The sequence below is a fragment of the Thamnophis elegans genome, chromosome 3 (genome assembly GCF_009769535.1).
Source record: "Thamnophis elegans isolate rThaEle1 chromosome 3, rThaEle1.pri, whole genome shotgun sequence".
In the NCBI taxonomy this organism is placed as follows: domain Eukaryota; kingdom Metazoa; phylum Chordata; class Lepidosauria; order Squamata; family Colubridae; genus Thamnophis; species Thamnophis elegans.
In genome coordinates this window covers 16,752,419-16,769,609 of record NC_045543.1, presented here as the reverse complement: position 1 = coordinate 16,769,609, position 17,191 = coordinate 16,752,419, and positions in this window count along the sequence as shown.

The window sequence follows — 17,191 nt, the reverse complement described above, 5'->3', positions numbered from 1 at the left end:
AAATGGAACAAGCTTCCATCCAGGACAGTTCACCTTCTTCGGTACCTTCCTCCATCAGTACTGATCTCCAGGGAGATAGCTTGGAAGGCAAGTCAAGTTCTTTGTCCAAATCCGATTGCAGCTTCTCAACCGAGGACGTGCAGAGCCATTCCACCACCAGCGAGCGGTCTGAACCTCTTGCTATCAGTGAGGGAGGAAGAAATGCCTTAAGGCCAACGAAGGGAGTTGTGCTTAATAAGCAGCTAAGAGAGAATGTTTACAAGCTGAAAAATACATTTAATGAGCTGAATGAGAGAATGAAGTACCAAGAAGACGCTCCATTGGACAGACTCCCTGTCTCGGCAAAAGGTGGGGTGAATGTGCTAGAATCGAGCAACATCAGAAAACAGGCCTCAGGGGAAAGGCAGGAATATTGGAGAGCCCGAGCCGTGTTTGAGGCCATGCAAGATGACCCCAAAACCTTGCCTCTGGTTCCCAAATTTGCAAAGTCCCAAAAACCATGGCCAAATCTGAAGCAGCGAGCTATCCAACAAAAGAAGGCCCTACATTCAAAAGAAGATACCATTCCTTTTAAACCTTCAAGCCTGGCGGTGCCCAAAGATACCCCTAGGAACACCTTCGTATCCAAAACTAAAGAAATGAAACTCATCCCACAAATGAAGGATAAGCACAGGGTTCCCAATGCCTTTAGGCACACGTGTTGGGACAGAGGTTTCGCCATCAAGAGGATGCCGACATTTCAGAGCATGAAACTGTCCTCAATCATTGTTCCAGATTCTGGCAAATTCCACAACACTGGCAGATTTGATTGTCCTAAAGCATCTTTCACCGAGGGAACTGCTCACATGCCAGACAAAGGGAATGTAAGGACACATCAATCCAGAGATGTTAGAAAAATAGTGAATGAGACTTACAATCTTGGCTTTAAATCCACAGAGGGTTCCAGTGCTGACCGGAGTTCTAGTGCAGAAAAAAGTGAAAGCGACAGCTTAACTTGGTTTCCAAAGGAATCTGCTACCATCTCTCCTCTCTTCATACACTGCACTTCAATATGTAGGAAAGACTATGTACCGGCAGGAAGTTATGCGCAGGAGAAAAAGCAAGCTCAACCTGAAGGCTTAGATATGTCAACACTTTCTCTCCAGGAGGCCAGTACAAGGAAGTCCAGGGACCATTTTCCTCCCATGCTATCAAACAAATGTTCAGCAATAGGTGAATCTGGGGTGCATATTACTACAATTCAGTCCAAGAAGTTAGCTGTCGAAAATAAAGAATTTCAGCCCCCAGTTGAAAAGAAACCAATACTTTGTGAGCGGAGTGAAATAAATGTCAGACCTGCTTCCACCCCCACCAAGAAAGAATCTCAGCTTAATATTCAAGTGAACAGTTCTATCTCCAAGCAGCCACACACAACAGCAACTGATTATTTCCCCTGTATGGGTTATTCTGTAGTAGATGATAGGACAAACAAAGAAACCTGGCCTCACTTTAATCACAGAGAAAATAAAGCTGTTGCTTCATCTGAGATCATTGTGATTCCACCATCAGCATATGTCCAGGAAATCTCAATGAGAGAGAATAATCGTTCAACTAAAAGTCGCATGCTGGACTCTTGCAAAGTGCAAGAAGCTGAACTGCCCTATCAGAAACATCGATCCTGTGAGACCCTCACAGTGGGTCCCAAAGACGGTAAAGATTATTCTGTCCTTTCGAAAGAAGAAAATATATTTTCTGAATCTCTTCCTTCCTGTGAAAACTATAGATACCCACAAGCAACCCGAGCTTCAGTCATAAATACTCCGAATTTGCAGATGCAAACTCCGGCACATAATCAATATGTTGATAGAATATATGAAACAACAGCAATGGAAGACAGAAAACCCTTAGATGGACACCACAGAATACATTCAGAAAGTATAATTTCAGATAATCCATTAACAGCAAGAGAGTATATGGAGGGAATCAAGCTTGTGTCGAATTCAAAGTTTACCCCAAAAACATCTGGTGAAAACATCCACGACTCTGGATGTGATTATTTTAATAACAGCCACCAGGCAACAAATGAACAGTATTTTTCTACCACCCAAGCTGACAACACAAATTACTTAACTATTCCCGTGAAAACACATCCATCTGAGCAAGACCCTAAGCTGTCTCCACCTCTGCACATGGATAACACTTCATTCACCTCCAACGTTTCTTTCCAGCCAGGAGTGGACCTACCTGGAAATAAAATGAGCAATGAATTTTTCCCATCAAGACAAATGGAGAAGAAAACTCCCTCCGATAATGTGATATACTCTGCCCCATGCCTTAGGCAACTCCCCTTAAGACATGAAGAGTCCCCCAGTTTCCCAAGAAGAAATGAAAGAGTTTCACCTTTGGGTAAAAGTGCTCCAAGCCCAACAAGACATTTTGCTGCTCCTCTACAGGCACACCGAAAAATGTTGGTTGACCCCGAGAGTGGAAAATGCTATTATGTAGAATCCCCAAGACAACCTCAGTTGAAGATGCTTTATGACCCAGAGACAGGGCAATACATTGAAGTGTTAATACCACCAGCTCCTCTGCCGTCACACAGTGGACTTTACCAACCGCCTTTTCCATCAATGGTCATGAATCCAGGAAGTTATGGGCAACCTTACATGACCTACTCTGGATGTCCGGGTTTTCCCCCTCCACCTGCACCACCTGGCCCTCTGGATCTCCAAGACCAACCGCCTGTTCAAGAAAATGCAAACTTTAGTGATGGTTTTAACCATTTTGCAAAGCATGAAGCCCCTTCAGTTCCTGATGGCAACTATATGGAAAGTTTATATTATATTCCCACTGGGATGAATTCGAGTCCTAATCCTAGCCAAGTTTTATATTCTCCGTCTACAAGTTCTGGTCCTTTGCCTAGGATGTGACATGCTATGAAACAAACAAACACTTCTGCAAAAAACTGGGTTGTGGTTTCTTTTCAGATCCTCCTTCTTTTTCTTCTCCTTCTCATAATTGTCAAGCCAAACCTCTTTGCCTGGATCTTGGAAAAGGACATGGCAGGAAAGTTGGTTGCCTTTTGTTCAGTTCATTAATTTGTTGGGTTCTGAAGGATTTGAGAGGTAGTGAGAAATCATGCCTCATTGAACATACTTCACTTCCTTGATAAATGTATTTTTATGCAAACATCTCTGTCAATAATACACCACATTCTGGTGCTAACAGAACCCAATGAGGCTTTTGGGAGGCTTTGCCAATGAAAGGACCAGGATCAGCCTACAAGGTTTTCATTTACAGCTCTCAGTTTGTATCTGGAAGTATGTTATATAATTCAGTATTCTAAGGTTGATCCTGCTCCTGAGGAATCCAGTTGTTCACAACCTTTGACTCTTCTGTAGAAATGAAATGTTCATTCAGTCAAGTTTTATGAATATTATGGACAAATCACCAATAGTTACAAACATCCTTGTTTCTTACCGGTATTCCACTTTTGCCATTAGAGTTCAGTCAATTAGTAAAGCTTTGTTATGAGAACCGAAGACCACGTGAGGTTGGACAACCTGAGAGAAGGCTTGGATCAACCCCTGAGCTTCATCTTTGCCAGAGCTCTGTACGAGAGCGACAAATCTTGTGACTTCAGCCTTGGTGAGTAGCACAATAGAAATGGTTAAAAAAGGGGGGGGTGTATTTGTGAGGAGATGGCAAAAGGTATCATGTGTGACACCACATGTGCAAGGATATCATCACACAAATGATAGTGTCATTTTTATGATGACATCACGATACTTGAAGCTTCTTCATGGCTAGTGCTGAAGGCCTATGTTACAAATGCCAATGCTACAGACTAATCCTCGCCAATGGACAATGGACAGGAGAGAGTTCGTTGAAGAAGGCTTGGTAATTATGTGTGATTAACAGAGCAAGTAAAAATCTGGCTTCACACTTCATGATTTGGTTTTGCCTTAACATAATTAAAAAGCAAACTGTACCTTATGAAACCAAATGATGAATTCATATCTGAGAAAGATGCCCAACATAGGATAACCAAGCACAGAAGCAGGCAACATGCCTGCCCCTATAATAATTACGTAGGACAGAGAATTTGGGTAGGTGCAGTTAATATCTCCATTTCTCCAGGATTATGAATGTGCAGGAGACAGACCATATTGCTATGTGATTACCAGATGTTGTTAAACCCCTGGGAATAAGGAGGTAAAGAAGGGTTATCGCTTCTGGGCTGTAAAAATCTAGCTGTCAGTGAAGAAACACATAAAACCCTCTTTGCTGCAATCTCATGATCATCCCGAGTTTTCAGACTATATCTGACAGCTCTCCGATTAAAGGCCATCTATGCTGCCTGTAGAGTGGAGAAGACAAAATAGCTCTTCTTCCCTTGACAGCCTCTTCCAGTAGCAGCAATGCCAGTTGCTTTCAACAGGAAAAATACTGCTGTTGATAAAAAGTGGAAGTAAATCTGTTGTTGTCACTCTTTACTTTGATCCATTCTTTATGTATGTATGTATGTATGTATGTATGTATGTATGTATGTATGTATGTATGTATGTACACCCCTTTTACAGACCTCTTAGGAATTGGGTGAGGTCCATGGTAGACAGTTTAAGGTTTAAGGTTTAAGTTTAAAGTTTCTATCAAAGGCTAGAATGCCAAACTAGAGTAAGAAGATAATGAAAAGCACATTGACTGACTCTGGGATAAAATCACTCTCTCCTTTTTTTGTTGCCTTTCGTTCCTAAGTTATTCTAATTCCCAGCCTTTTTTGGTATAATAACATAGAGACCAGACTTCCATGAGGTTAGTTTTTCTCATCACAACACTGTAATAAGAGAAATTTTGCAAGGCATTTCCCCAGTATGTGTCTTTTCAAAGGGTTCTCATTCCTCCACTCCTGCTTTGGTCTTCTCTTCAGGTTTCCCAACTCTGTACCCTTCCATGTAATGCCTAATAAGGACACAAAACCTCGACAATAGTACAATCTTTACTAGTCTAGCCTTTTCCACTTAATAGAAATGTATAGCTACGTGCAAAGTTACATGATGGGCAGAAACGTGTCAGTGATAAGGAAAATAATATGCAGTGTTTCTGAAAGAGTAAAGCTTTTAAAGACAGCAAAGTCATGCCAGAATCAAATAAAAGATTGAAGGTGAAGATGAGGGGAGGGAATCAACCACAACATTTACAAATACACCTCTAGTTCCTTCTCTTGATTTGTACTCTTAAAATGTAATTTTTCCTGCAATTGTCTAGATAAGACCTAGAAAGTTTTTAAGCATATCTGATCCCTGCAATTTTGAAAATATAATTTCATTCAATGTTGCTTTCCCTCGGTGTGATTTACCTGAAAAAGGTGCACCTCTTTGGACCTCATTTAAAAATGGGTTGCTGCCCTCATGATAAGCTATGGCTACACAATAATGGTTTATCAAACACATTCATTCAGCATTTTAGGCCATAAAACCAGTTTTACAAATCATAATGTAAGGACTCATACAACATCCAAGTTTGTGTGTGTGTGTGTGTGTGTGTGTATGCATGTATATGTATAAACTTGGATGTTGTAGGCTTAGCATTGTGTATGAACCTCATTGTAGCCATCTAAGTACTCAAGAGTTTCTCTATTAATGTATGTTACAAAGGTATAACTTCTTATTTTTCAATTAAACTGCTTTCTTCTTTTGCCTGCTTGCAACTGTAACATTTTTCCCAGCCTAGCCTTTAAGAGGCAGCTTTCTCCAATTCTAAGGGAAACTTCTAGATGAGGCTCTTATTAGCTATATTCTATTTTGTAAATGGACATAAGTGATCTAGATAACATGATTTTCTATTTATCATCATATACCTTTTCTACGTCCCACTGACTTTTCCTTGTGCTAGAAAAAGAAAAAAATGGTTGAAAATATGACTTTTGTCTCTGTTTGCATATATTTGCACGAATGCTATAAACTATGATCAGCAAACCATAGCAGGAATTTCATACCACCTGTTTGCCAAAACAAAATCAATCAGATGGTGGTTTAATCTTATTCTGAACTGAGCGTTGATGTGGAAAGTTGTCTGTCCTGTTTACTGGACACAGAAAGGAATTAATGTTTCCTCTCTGCACTGTGAGGATCCTGCCAGTTTTTGCCCATCAATTGACTGATGGGAACTAAGACACAGGATATTTTGTTTTCTTTTAGATTTTCTGCCAACTGGCAACTCAAGGAGGGAGGCCCAGCCTGTGCCACTCCTTTGGAACTTCTAAAGGGACAACAAGCAGAAATAGTTGGGTTAATAGTTATGCAAACTATTCTGACTAGATTTCTCCAAGATTGGTCTCTAAGATGTGAATCTAGAACTCCTATCATCCTTGACCACAGGCCTTGATCTGGAATCCACTAAGGTGGCAAAGTGATTCAAGAAATCCGATAAATTCATTCAGAGCAGTGTCTCTGTTAGATTAGTTCAAGGTCATGAGTGTTTGTTGGTTATGTTTGCACAACACACTGAACTTCAAACCAGTCAACCTCATACCACAGTAATGGTGCAACTATAATATTACTAAGAAAACAACAACACACGGTTGCACAGTTATCAGCATGCTGTTCTTTCACAATCACAGACAGCAAAAGATTTTACAGAGGAGGCTGTAATTTGAATTTTTTTTGACTGTGCTGAAATGGTTAGATTAACCTTTAAAATTAAAGATCAAGAAGATGCAGAATATTATATGATTTGCAATAAATTCTATGAATGGATAGAAGCAAGAGGTAGGAATTAGAGAAAAGTAAGATCATAAATGTTTACCTAAGAAGGTAAATAATTACAATAGTTTAATGTGAGAAGAAACCTAGCTACAAGCTTTTGGGTTTTTTTGGACTTTTTGCAGATGCCTAGAAAATTGCACACAGTACATGCTGGGATGAGCACTGGCAATTTATTTGACATCTTTTTAGAATAATGTGGAGAATGCAAGATATATATATTTTTTATGCTCCAGCAAAAGGAGTGGGGGGAGGGGTTCTACTTTGCTACTGGTTGGTTGGCTTGAAGGATTGCAGTGATTTGTTCATGCTGTTCTCTGCATTTCAGATTAGGAGAAATGAAGAATTTTTTTTTGTTCCCAATTGGTGGAAACACTGTGGTATGAATGTGTTCCTAGTTAGCTGCAAACCTGAAGTCTTTCCCTTATTAACTATCAATCTCTATTTCTCTCTCTCCTTTCTATCTGTTTCTGAGCAGATCAGGCTACCCAAGGATCACGTCACTGCTGGAAAGGGAAATTTTCTTCTGCGCAGTAATTTGTAACATTAAGCTTCTTCTGAAATGAGAGAGAATATCTTTGGTGTCTGGTTGTCACAAGCAAGTCAGTACAAGTAATATGTCAGAGTTTGATCTTGTTCAGCTGTCCTGAAGCAAGCTTGCATCCCAGTTCTCAAATGTTCGTGTATTTGTAAAAAATAGATTATAGCTATTGCTTGTAGCATAATTTGTTGCTAGGTTACATTAATTAACTATTTACTCTGGTCCAATATGATAGTGAATCCTTTTTTTCTACATTCTAAACCAAGAGGAAGACATTTGTTTTGGTCTTGTTCGAAGAGAGAAAAGTATACTTTATAAATACGAGGATTCTCGAAGCAACTGGAATTCGGGTCCATCGCTACCTCTGGTTCATTTGACATGTCTGACTGAGTACATCTTTTAATCAATATTTGCACAATTGAATTGGCTTTAGTGAGGCCGGAACCAACAGCTTTTATGTAATCATATCACAGCCACTTCCCTTAGACATCAAGTATCCTGCCAGGTTTCACTTTGAAGTGCAAAAAGGTTGGAGACTTTGACAATGAAGTTCCAAATGTCTAGGCTTCTTCATCTCAACCATCTAAATCAGTGGTCTCCAACCTTGGCAACTTTTAGCCTGGAGGACTTCAACTCCCACTTCAAAGTGCATTGACTTTTTTGCAATTCCTTGCTCTGTTGTGTGTGAAGCTTGATAACGATTCTAATCTAGATGAGTCATGTCTCCTGCTTAAGTCTAACCTAAACTTCTGGAAATATGTAGTTCGCTACTATTTGTTGCTGAACTGACTTTTTTTTCTGATGTTAAAAAAAAAACACAAATGCAGGTTGAAAACAAAATTGAAAGTGAATTTGGATAAGGAAGAAGATGGGATAGGGAATCCATTGAACATGGATTACTAGTAAGGAGACCGAGGATAATGGAGCAGTTTTAGATGAAAGGCCTAAAGGTTGTTAGCCAGTTGTATGTTTTTTTACTCTTTCTTCCACATTTTTTCTTTGCCCCACCAAAGTATCTCAAATGGGAAAAGGTGGAAAAGTTACAGAATAATTTTTGAAGATTACAGACAGAAATATAGATTCATCAACAGAGTGAGATGACACCCCTCCTCCTATACAGGTAGTCCTCGATTTAAAACCATCGTCTAGTAATCGTTCAAAGTTGCGACAGCACAGAAAAAGTGACTTATGATCATTTCTCGCACTAATGACTGTTGCAGAATCCCTGTCACGATTAAAATTAATATGCTTGACAATTGGCATGTATTTATGACATTGCAGTATCCCGGGGTCATGTGATCAGGGCCAGAGTGGTGCAATGGTTAGAATGCAGTATTGAAGTCTAACTCTGCCCAGTGTCTGGAGTTCAATCCTGACAGGTTTGAGGTGGGCTTGAGGTTGACTCAGCCTTCCATCCTTCTGAGTCAGTAAAACGAGGACTCAGATTGTGGAGTCAAATGCTGATTTTGTAAACTGCTTAGAGAGGGCTGTAAAGGACAATGAAGCGGTATATTCAATAGCTAGTGCTATTGCTACTTTTGCAACCTTCTGACAAGCAAAGTGAATGGGGAAGCCAGATTCACTTAATACCCATGTTACTACAAGGTTGTAAAATGGGGCATAAATCACTTAACAACTGTTTTGCTTAGCAACAGACATTTTGGGCACAGTTTTTATTGTAAGTCGAGGACTACTTGTATTCCCATGATAATACTAGCCCAAGACTTGTGCAGTAATGCTAACTTCAATTGCTCAGTTTTAAATTAATGAGTTTACACCTCCATCTCTCTCTCTCTTTATCTCTTTCTCTCTCCTTCCTTCCCTCCCTCCCTCCCTCCCTCTCTCTCTCTCTCTCTCTCTCTCTCTCTCTCTCTCTCTGTCCTTCCAGTTTTCTTGGCACGCTTTCTGGCTGGAGAATTCTGGGAGTTGAACTCAACATATTCTAAAGTTAGCAAGTTTGAATGACACTGATCTAGCAGGCACCAAGCAGGAGCTGCTTAGAGTTATTGGACAATAAGCATTCCATGTAGAACCACCCTCACTATGAACTATGGCTTACAAATTCTGAAAGAGGTAGGTAGAGGAGATGTATGAGCATTCATTTTTGGCCATCAAGCAAGATGAAGAAAGACATGGTCTGCTTTCCCACCACACAGGAGCAAAGGGTTAGGGTTGCTTGTTGTGCCTTTGGAGCCTTTCTCTAGAAGTAAGAGTCAAGGGAAGGTAATATATAGAAGAAAGGGGGGAAGAGAGTGAGAACCAGAGAGAATCAGTATTGAAAATAAAACATCTGAATCCCGAATATCCTGAAAAGTTCTTCTGTTTTTAATTTAATGTGAAAGGTGATTTTTTTAATAGAGCAACCTTAATCAAGAATCCAGGCACCACTGGATTCCCCCCCACTTAGAACCCTATGTGTTTTAGGATCAATATTTTGCAAAATGCTAGGAAAGAGAGTTTTAAGCGAACCCTATCAGCACACAGGAGTCTCCCTATGTAAGCCCCACAGCCAGACACACAACAACACCCTCATATTTCATATGCCACATTACCTTATATTGGCAGCCAGGCATGAAAGGATATCGGGAACAGGATTTGTCCGCATGCCTGCAGCAAAAAGCCAAAATAGATTACCTTGAAGAGCAGGTGAATATCCGTACAGAAGGTTATCTTTTGCAGCATGTAAACTGCTAGACTTCTTTCTCACAATCTTTGAGACCAATCTGCACCATATATTTGCCAAAAGAAGATCCACTTGATGCATCTCAGTTGGACACTGATCCACAAAAGCATATAATATCATAATATATTATGTCTGTCAATCTCATATGTCATACTCAATTCTTGTTTGTGCTTTCTTTTTAAATTTTATATTAATACTTGGTTTGTGGTGCAAAGTACTTTTTAACGATTATGACTCAAACAGAGCTTTTAAGTTAGCTTTTGGATAAAGTCTGTATCTGATGGAGTGAATGTAAGAGATCATCATTTTGTAGCATTTACTCTATATGTTTGGCTTGGAGGGCTTTTAATGATAATTTCTAATGAAAAAAATGTTCTTCTTAAACACCCAATGGTTGTTTTACAGTACTGGGATATACTTGAACAAGCTCAGTGTCTGGAAGGGTGTCCTTCTATCTGTGATGTGTAAAGAGGAATTACTGACATCATGCAATGTTTATAATATTTCTTAAGTTTTTACAATGTACTATTTATCCCTAATAATAGCCATGAAATTTTTAAAAATGCACAAGGTATGTAACTAGGTATAATATATGAAAACTGAAATGAATATTGTAATTTAATAATAAAGACTTTATATAGGTAAAGAGGTATTGCCAGGGGTGTTATATATTTACTTATCAGCCTTGTGGAGCATATCCAGGGGCGGGTTTCGGCAGGCACTACTGCCGGTTTGCTCATGGGTGCATGCTTAATGCCCGCTATATGCTGGATTCTGGATCCCGGTGCAACCGGTATGGTGCAACAGGGCCCGGTGTCCCCCACATGCATGCACACACACGCCCGCAGCACATGCATGGGTCCTTACCTCCACGACATCTCTGCGATGCTCCAGCTGCTTGGCGGAGCGTCGCGCAGGTGCCATACGCTGTATGCGTGGAAGGGCTGAAGAGCTCAAATACAGGCAAGGAGCTCGGGTGGGTGGGTGGTTCCTCCGAAGCACTGTACCAGAATGGTACCCGGTGCTCCCGGCAGGCACCAGTATGCCCATACCAGGGCGTATTGCCTGCAACCCACCACTGGCACAGTGGAATAAAAAATTTTCTGCGCATGCGCAGAAACAAGATGGCAGCGCCTATGGCGATACCTGGAGAACCAGTTCAGTGGTGTGGCAGGCTTGGGTCGCTGCCAGTTCCAGCGAACCAGGCCGCCAAACCACTACTGGTTCAGCCGAACCGGTCCGAACCGGTAGGAATCCACTACTGAGCATATCAACAAGACTAGGGGTGTCAAACTCAAGTCCCGCAGGCCAGAACAGGCCCATGGGGTGCTTAGATCTGGCCCGTGGGGCTGCCCTGGAAGCAGCAACGAACTGGCCCGCAATGCCTTTGCTAGCGAAAACGGGACTCAGGAAGGCCGTGTGCACTTCTGTGTTCGTCTGTGACCTGCTGCCAGCAAAAACTGCTGGCAGAGCATTCAGGCCTCCACAGGCGCCCCTGAGCTGGCCATGCCCACACCGCAGAGATCAAACACAACCCTGATGCGGCTCTCAATGAAATCGAGTTTGACACCCCTGAACTAGACTATATCAAATGAACACATTTTGATTCTCAAGTAAAAAGAAAAAAGAAAATACTTTTCACCATATTAATTAAGATCTAGTTCATTATGCTCAGCAAAATGAGTGTCTTTGCCTTAAGGTCAATATTTATATAAATATAGTCCATCGGCTTTCATGACTTTGTATGTTGTAAGAATCTGATTTAAATCAGAAGCCTACAACATGTGCATTTACTGAAATGGTGGGTAAACAAGTTCCAGTTCTGAAAGGTCCACTGAGCTTTTCATGGGTAGATTTTTTTATATGAAGCCCCTCTGGTGATGACCCTTCCTACCTAACATCTTTCCGTGTGGTGTATTCATTAGTAGGTGAAGAGAAGAACCATAATTTTACTTTTCTTCCAGTTATTTGGGCTAAAAGGAAAACTTGACTGAGTCAGTTGCAAAAGAAAAATAGGGAGAAAGAAGAGAACATCTGCTGTTCACTGATCCGCCAGTGAACCTGCTTTTTTTTAAAGTTTCACCAGTCCACTAATGGAAAAGAAGAAAAGCTTTTGACTGTTAATTGCCTGTTTGACACACTGGTTGCACAAATGGATAGGAACTAGTAAGCTGAGCAAACATATTGGAAATATATAAATAATCCATATAATATATCTTAGCTGAGCAAACATATTGGAAATATATAAATAAGCCATATTGTCAGATCCCTAAAAGTGAGCTGCCATTCAATTGGGAGGAGGGGAGCCTCTGAGTTAAATCATTAGCTACATCTGTAACAACTGAGTTTTACAACTTCACAACTGGTTTCCTGTCACCAGGAGACTGAAGGTCCCAACATCTCTGGAGGGATGTTTATGATAGCCATGTGGGATATATTACTTTGATGTCTAACTAGAGATAGCCATGGGAACGTGTGTTTTATTGACTCCCAGGGTAGAAGAGTTAAGGAAGCATCTTCACACTTGTGTATTGGTCAGAATCTGCATTCGGACAAAGGGGAGGGGTCATTATCAGCTTAATTCCATTTGCATGGCCTAAAGGTTTTCAGATGCTGCTTTGCCTCTAATGGTTTCCATCCTGCCTGATTAAAGGTTCCTTTTGAAATAATCTGTTTCAAGAGTCTTTACTAGAGCACAGTGGAGTGCAGAATTTATGTGTCCCTGGTTTTTTTCTCTTAGAGATATAACACCTCTAAAATGGGTGACAGCAACCAGTGACTAGAAGGCATGTCAGCAGCTCCATACAGCAACCAAGAGGAATGCAAATGTGGCTTAGATAAAATTAAACTGTGGAATTCACAAGGTTGGTTTCATACTGGTACAAGTTGTAACACACCAGTTTTGAAGCAGAGTAGGAAAGCACAATTGTAGGATAAGTTGAGGGTGACATTCTCCATCGAAGACACTTCAATGAACTTGTTAAAGCATTGCTAGCTAGCAGATTATGTAGAAGAGCCCCACTTATAAATTGGATTCACAAATCATGGTTTCTTTAATCAAAATTTATGAGGAAAACCCCTCCATTTCCTAACATGCAGAGCCATAAAGAACAGCTTATAAACTACAGTTCTCGAATCCATATGATTCTTACAAATGGAGCAGATTTGGGGACAACCCCATGGTTGTAGTGATGTTTCGCATTTATAATCTCACCCACTACATGTCCTAGATTAACCACTGAATAGCTTTGAAGAGCAGCTGGAATCCCACATTTATTCCATTTTTCTATTTATACAATTTTACATCCCCACTTAATCCAAAGGTGCTTTTTCAAAAGACAACTAGTCTTTCTTTGTTTTTTCTTTGAAGATGTTTTATTTCTCATCCAAGAAGCTTCTTCAGTTTTGACTGAATGGTGGGGAATTCAGTAAGACTTCCCACCACTCAGTCAGAACTGAAGAATCTTCTTGGATGAGAAGCAAAAGATCTTCAAAGAGAATACAAAGAAAGCTCAGTTGCCTTTGAAAAAACACGTTTAGGATAACCACAACCTGTATGACTGAAAATCTCCATAGACATCTCCTCTTAAGTGCTTGGATGGCCCACAATCCTCAATTTCTGAGCTGCAAGAGATCTACAGTGTGTGAATCAGTTCCTTTGTTGATTATGTGGATTCTTCCCTTCTAATTCTTTGTAGAATGGAATGGTCATTTATTCCTTTAGCCAATCACAAAGACCCTTCTGTCATATTGTTCCTTTGTCTCCCAGAACGTTAGGTGCACCTTCCCAGTGTTTAAGTCCAGCAGAGCATTGCTCCCAGCATACAATTGGAAGGTAAGAATTCACTAGACAACATGGCACACTGTTAAGTTTCTCCATTTCCTGAGAAGAGTTTCTGTTCCACAACTAATTTCGGAAATCAGCATTGCAAAAGGATTTTGTGATCCACCATCTGACCAAAGAAAACTGTTTAGATGCAACCCGAATACTGCTGAAATAAATATTTTGATCCTTCTGAACAGGTGCTTCTGATCTATATAGGCATTCTGAATACACAACTGGGAGATGACAAGAGGAATTTATATTCTCAGTTTGAGAGTTACATTTTAGGATTTCTTCTATAGAAATGGAACAAAATCACCTTCAGGAAGTTTTGTGTAATCAGATCTTCTGAGGCAGGAACTTCACGGCTGAGTGGAGTACTAACATGACATAGATCTGAATCAACTTTCGGGGTCTATATGAAATTTACTGATGCATGTGCCTTAGCAGTTGTTAAGGGCCATGTAATTTTAGGTAAAAGTTCTCCCTGCTCTCTTTTGATAGTAATCTATATTACTTTGAAAATGGGGTAAACCACCCTTTGGCACTTGGAGATTTCCTGCTCATTCAGAGGCTTAAATTCCTGTTCTGCCTTTCTAATAACTTCCTTGCACTTAAGCCAGTGATGGCAATGTCAAAAATTTGGAAATTGCCTAATTTGACTCTGCTGGTGTGTCACACTCCCACCCTTGAATAAAATACAAAATGAGAACAATTTTCTCTCTTCCCCTATCTAGTCTACCCTGAACAGTAGCACTCAGTGGCAGTGCCGAGGCTGGGTCTGAAGTAGACACCTGGGCCATTTTCAGCTTCAGCCCTAGTATCACCACTACCATTCATAAAGGCTGCCTTTCAGGCAGTGGTGGCTTTCAAATTTTTAAAAAACCTCTTCTGTGGGTGTGGCCTGCTTTGTGGGAGTGGCTTGCTGGCCATGTGACTGGGTGGGAGTGGCTTGGCAGTCATGTGACTGGGTAGGTGTGACCAACTTGTAAAATGTGCTGAAACTCACTTAACAACGCTCTTGCTTAGCAACCAAAATGTTGGCTCAGGAAGTCTGGCATTAAAGTGTGCAAGTCTTAAAGCTGTCAAGTTACAAGACCCTTGCACCCCTAACCCTTTAGAAAAAAAACCCCAGGGGTGTTCAAACTTGACAGCTTTAAGACTTGTGGACTTCAACTCCCAGAATTCCTCCTCTCGCTCTTTATCTTGATGATATAGGGGTGGGAGGGGGGAACGGCACTATAGATTTGTGGAACCTTTTCTATAGAAGAAGTTAGAACTGGCAGGAACCTACCCCTGCTTTCAGGCCATTTTCCCCAAAGTGGGAAGCCTTGAGGAATGGCACGATTGCTCGCCGAAGTCCAATACTTCCCGGGATCTGCCATGGGTTTCTTACCTTCAGGCAGTGTTTTCTCTGTTCACAGGTCCCTGCAGCCTACTCAAAGCTGCACAAGGCCTTTGTTCTTAAAACAGTTTTGGAGAATGCTCTTCCACATCCTCTGAAAACTATGTAATAGTGCAGGCCTCGTTCTCGTGTAAAGCCCAGAGGCCATGCAAGAGCACACCGTATTCAAGTGCAGCACCAAAAATTGTATGAGAATAGGGAATGGTGTCAAGAATAGCTGTTGTTCGGTGTTGTGTCATCCAAAATGTTGTGGTGTGTCACCTTTTGACACATGTATCATACATTCGTCATCACTGACTTAGACCTTTATAAAATGGCCTTCTAATGGCCTTCAGTTAATTCAGACAACTGTAGCAACAGTTGTAAATCTATGACAGTTAGAACTTGGACCAAATTACCTAAAATGAGACTTGTAGTGCTTTTTTCTGTAGAACATAGTAGCTCCAGGACAGTGATGGCTAACCTTTTTGCCCTCGTGTGCCAAAAGCACGTGCACGACAGCGTGTGCGCATGCCCACACCCATAATACAATGTGCACCCCCATACACACCTGCGCATGTGTGCCCCCACATCCCATTTTGGGCCTAGCAGGCTTCCCTGAAGCCTCCTGGGACCAAAAATAGGGTGCGAGGGGCGCTGTTACAGGAATTATGTCAACCTTGTATGCAGCTTTATTCCTCTCTGGCATTCATCTACATTGCTCACTGATGCATTTCCTGCCTCTCTAGGATTTACCTCTATCTGCTCCTGTGAAGCACTTCCTGTTCCTGTTGGATGTATATGGATGGCATCTATAGTGTTTTGCAGAGACCCGAAAATCAGCTGGTCGGCAGCATATGCTTGGTGGAGCTCAGCTGGGGCTCACGTGCCGGCAGAGAGGCCTCTGTGTGCCACCTGTGGCACGCATGCCATAGGTTCGCCATCACGGCTCTATGAGTTATGCATTTCTTTCCAAAGTGATTAAAGGGTTAAACCAGGAACTCTGGGAACACTAAACAAAAGTAAAAGAAATCTGTTTGAAATGAAAGTAAAATGAAGAAAAGTTCAAAGAAGTGTTTTAGAAATGTGTATAGTGATATTTCAAGGATTGGAATTGAAAGGAATGTCATTTGTCATTTTTTGTCATTTATTAAAATTTATAGGCCGCCCTTTTCCCTGAGGGGACTCAGGGCGGCTTACAATCACGAGGGAGGGGGAGGAATGCTATAAATATTAGTATCAAAGAAAAAATAAGAAAAACAAACATGAAGTTTCTATAATATTTGTAAAGCATCAACAGTCTGTTTGTAGCAGGATAACTACCGTATCAAATAAATAAAGACTGGAATGGTCATGACTTCTAGTCCTGCCTTAGGCCCAAAGCCAGTTATTCTCTCTTAGCCCTAGGAATAAGGTAATGGCTTCTGAAAAGCCTTGCCAAGAAAATTGCAAGGACTTCTTCAGGCAGTTACCAAGAATTAAAAACTGATTTGCAAGCACAAAAAAGTGTGTCTAGGCCCCATGCTTTTAAATAGAGAAAACCAAGAGTTACTTTTGTCCAAGTTTGTCAGAACTCAAGCGGGAAAGAATAGATTCAAATGTCCTGAGTGAATGCAAAGCAGAACCTATGTAAGTGATGGTTGAGAAAGGTTGTCGAGATCAGACAAACCAAACTTGAAAATCTTTCTTTATCTCTTTCTCTTTTCCTAAAGCCAGAAATTCAGCAATGGAAGCATGGGTGCCTCCCCTTCTGAAAGATATGACAGCTTCCCATTGACTTATTCCAGGGCTGCCTAGTGGAACCCATCCATGCAATGAGAAGCTGAACTGCTCCAAGACCTCCTTCAAAAAATAGAGTAAACACATTCTCAGCTGCTTTTCAAAATAGTCACTTCATTTTTTTATGATTATTATTTCAATGATTTGTATACTTGGTGATTTCAGGGAGCTTGTGGTATTTCTACTGCATGATCTTGGTTTACTTCTATAGAATGCCTAGAGAAGGAGATCAAACGGG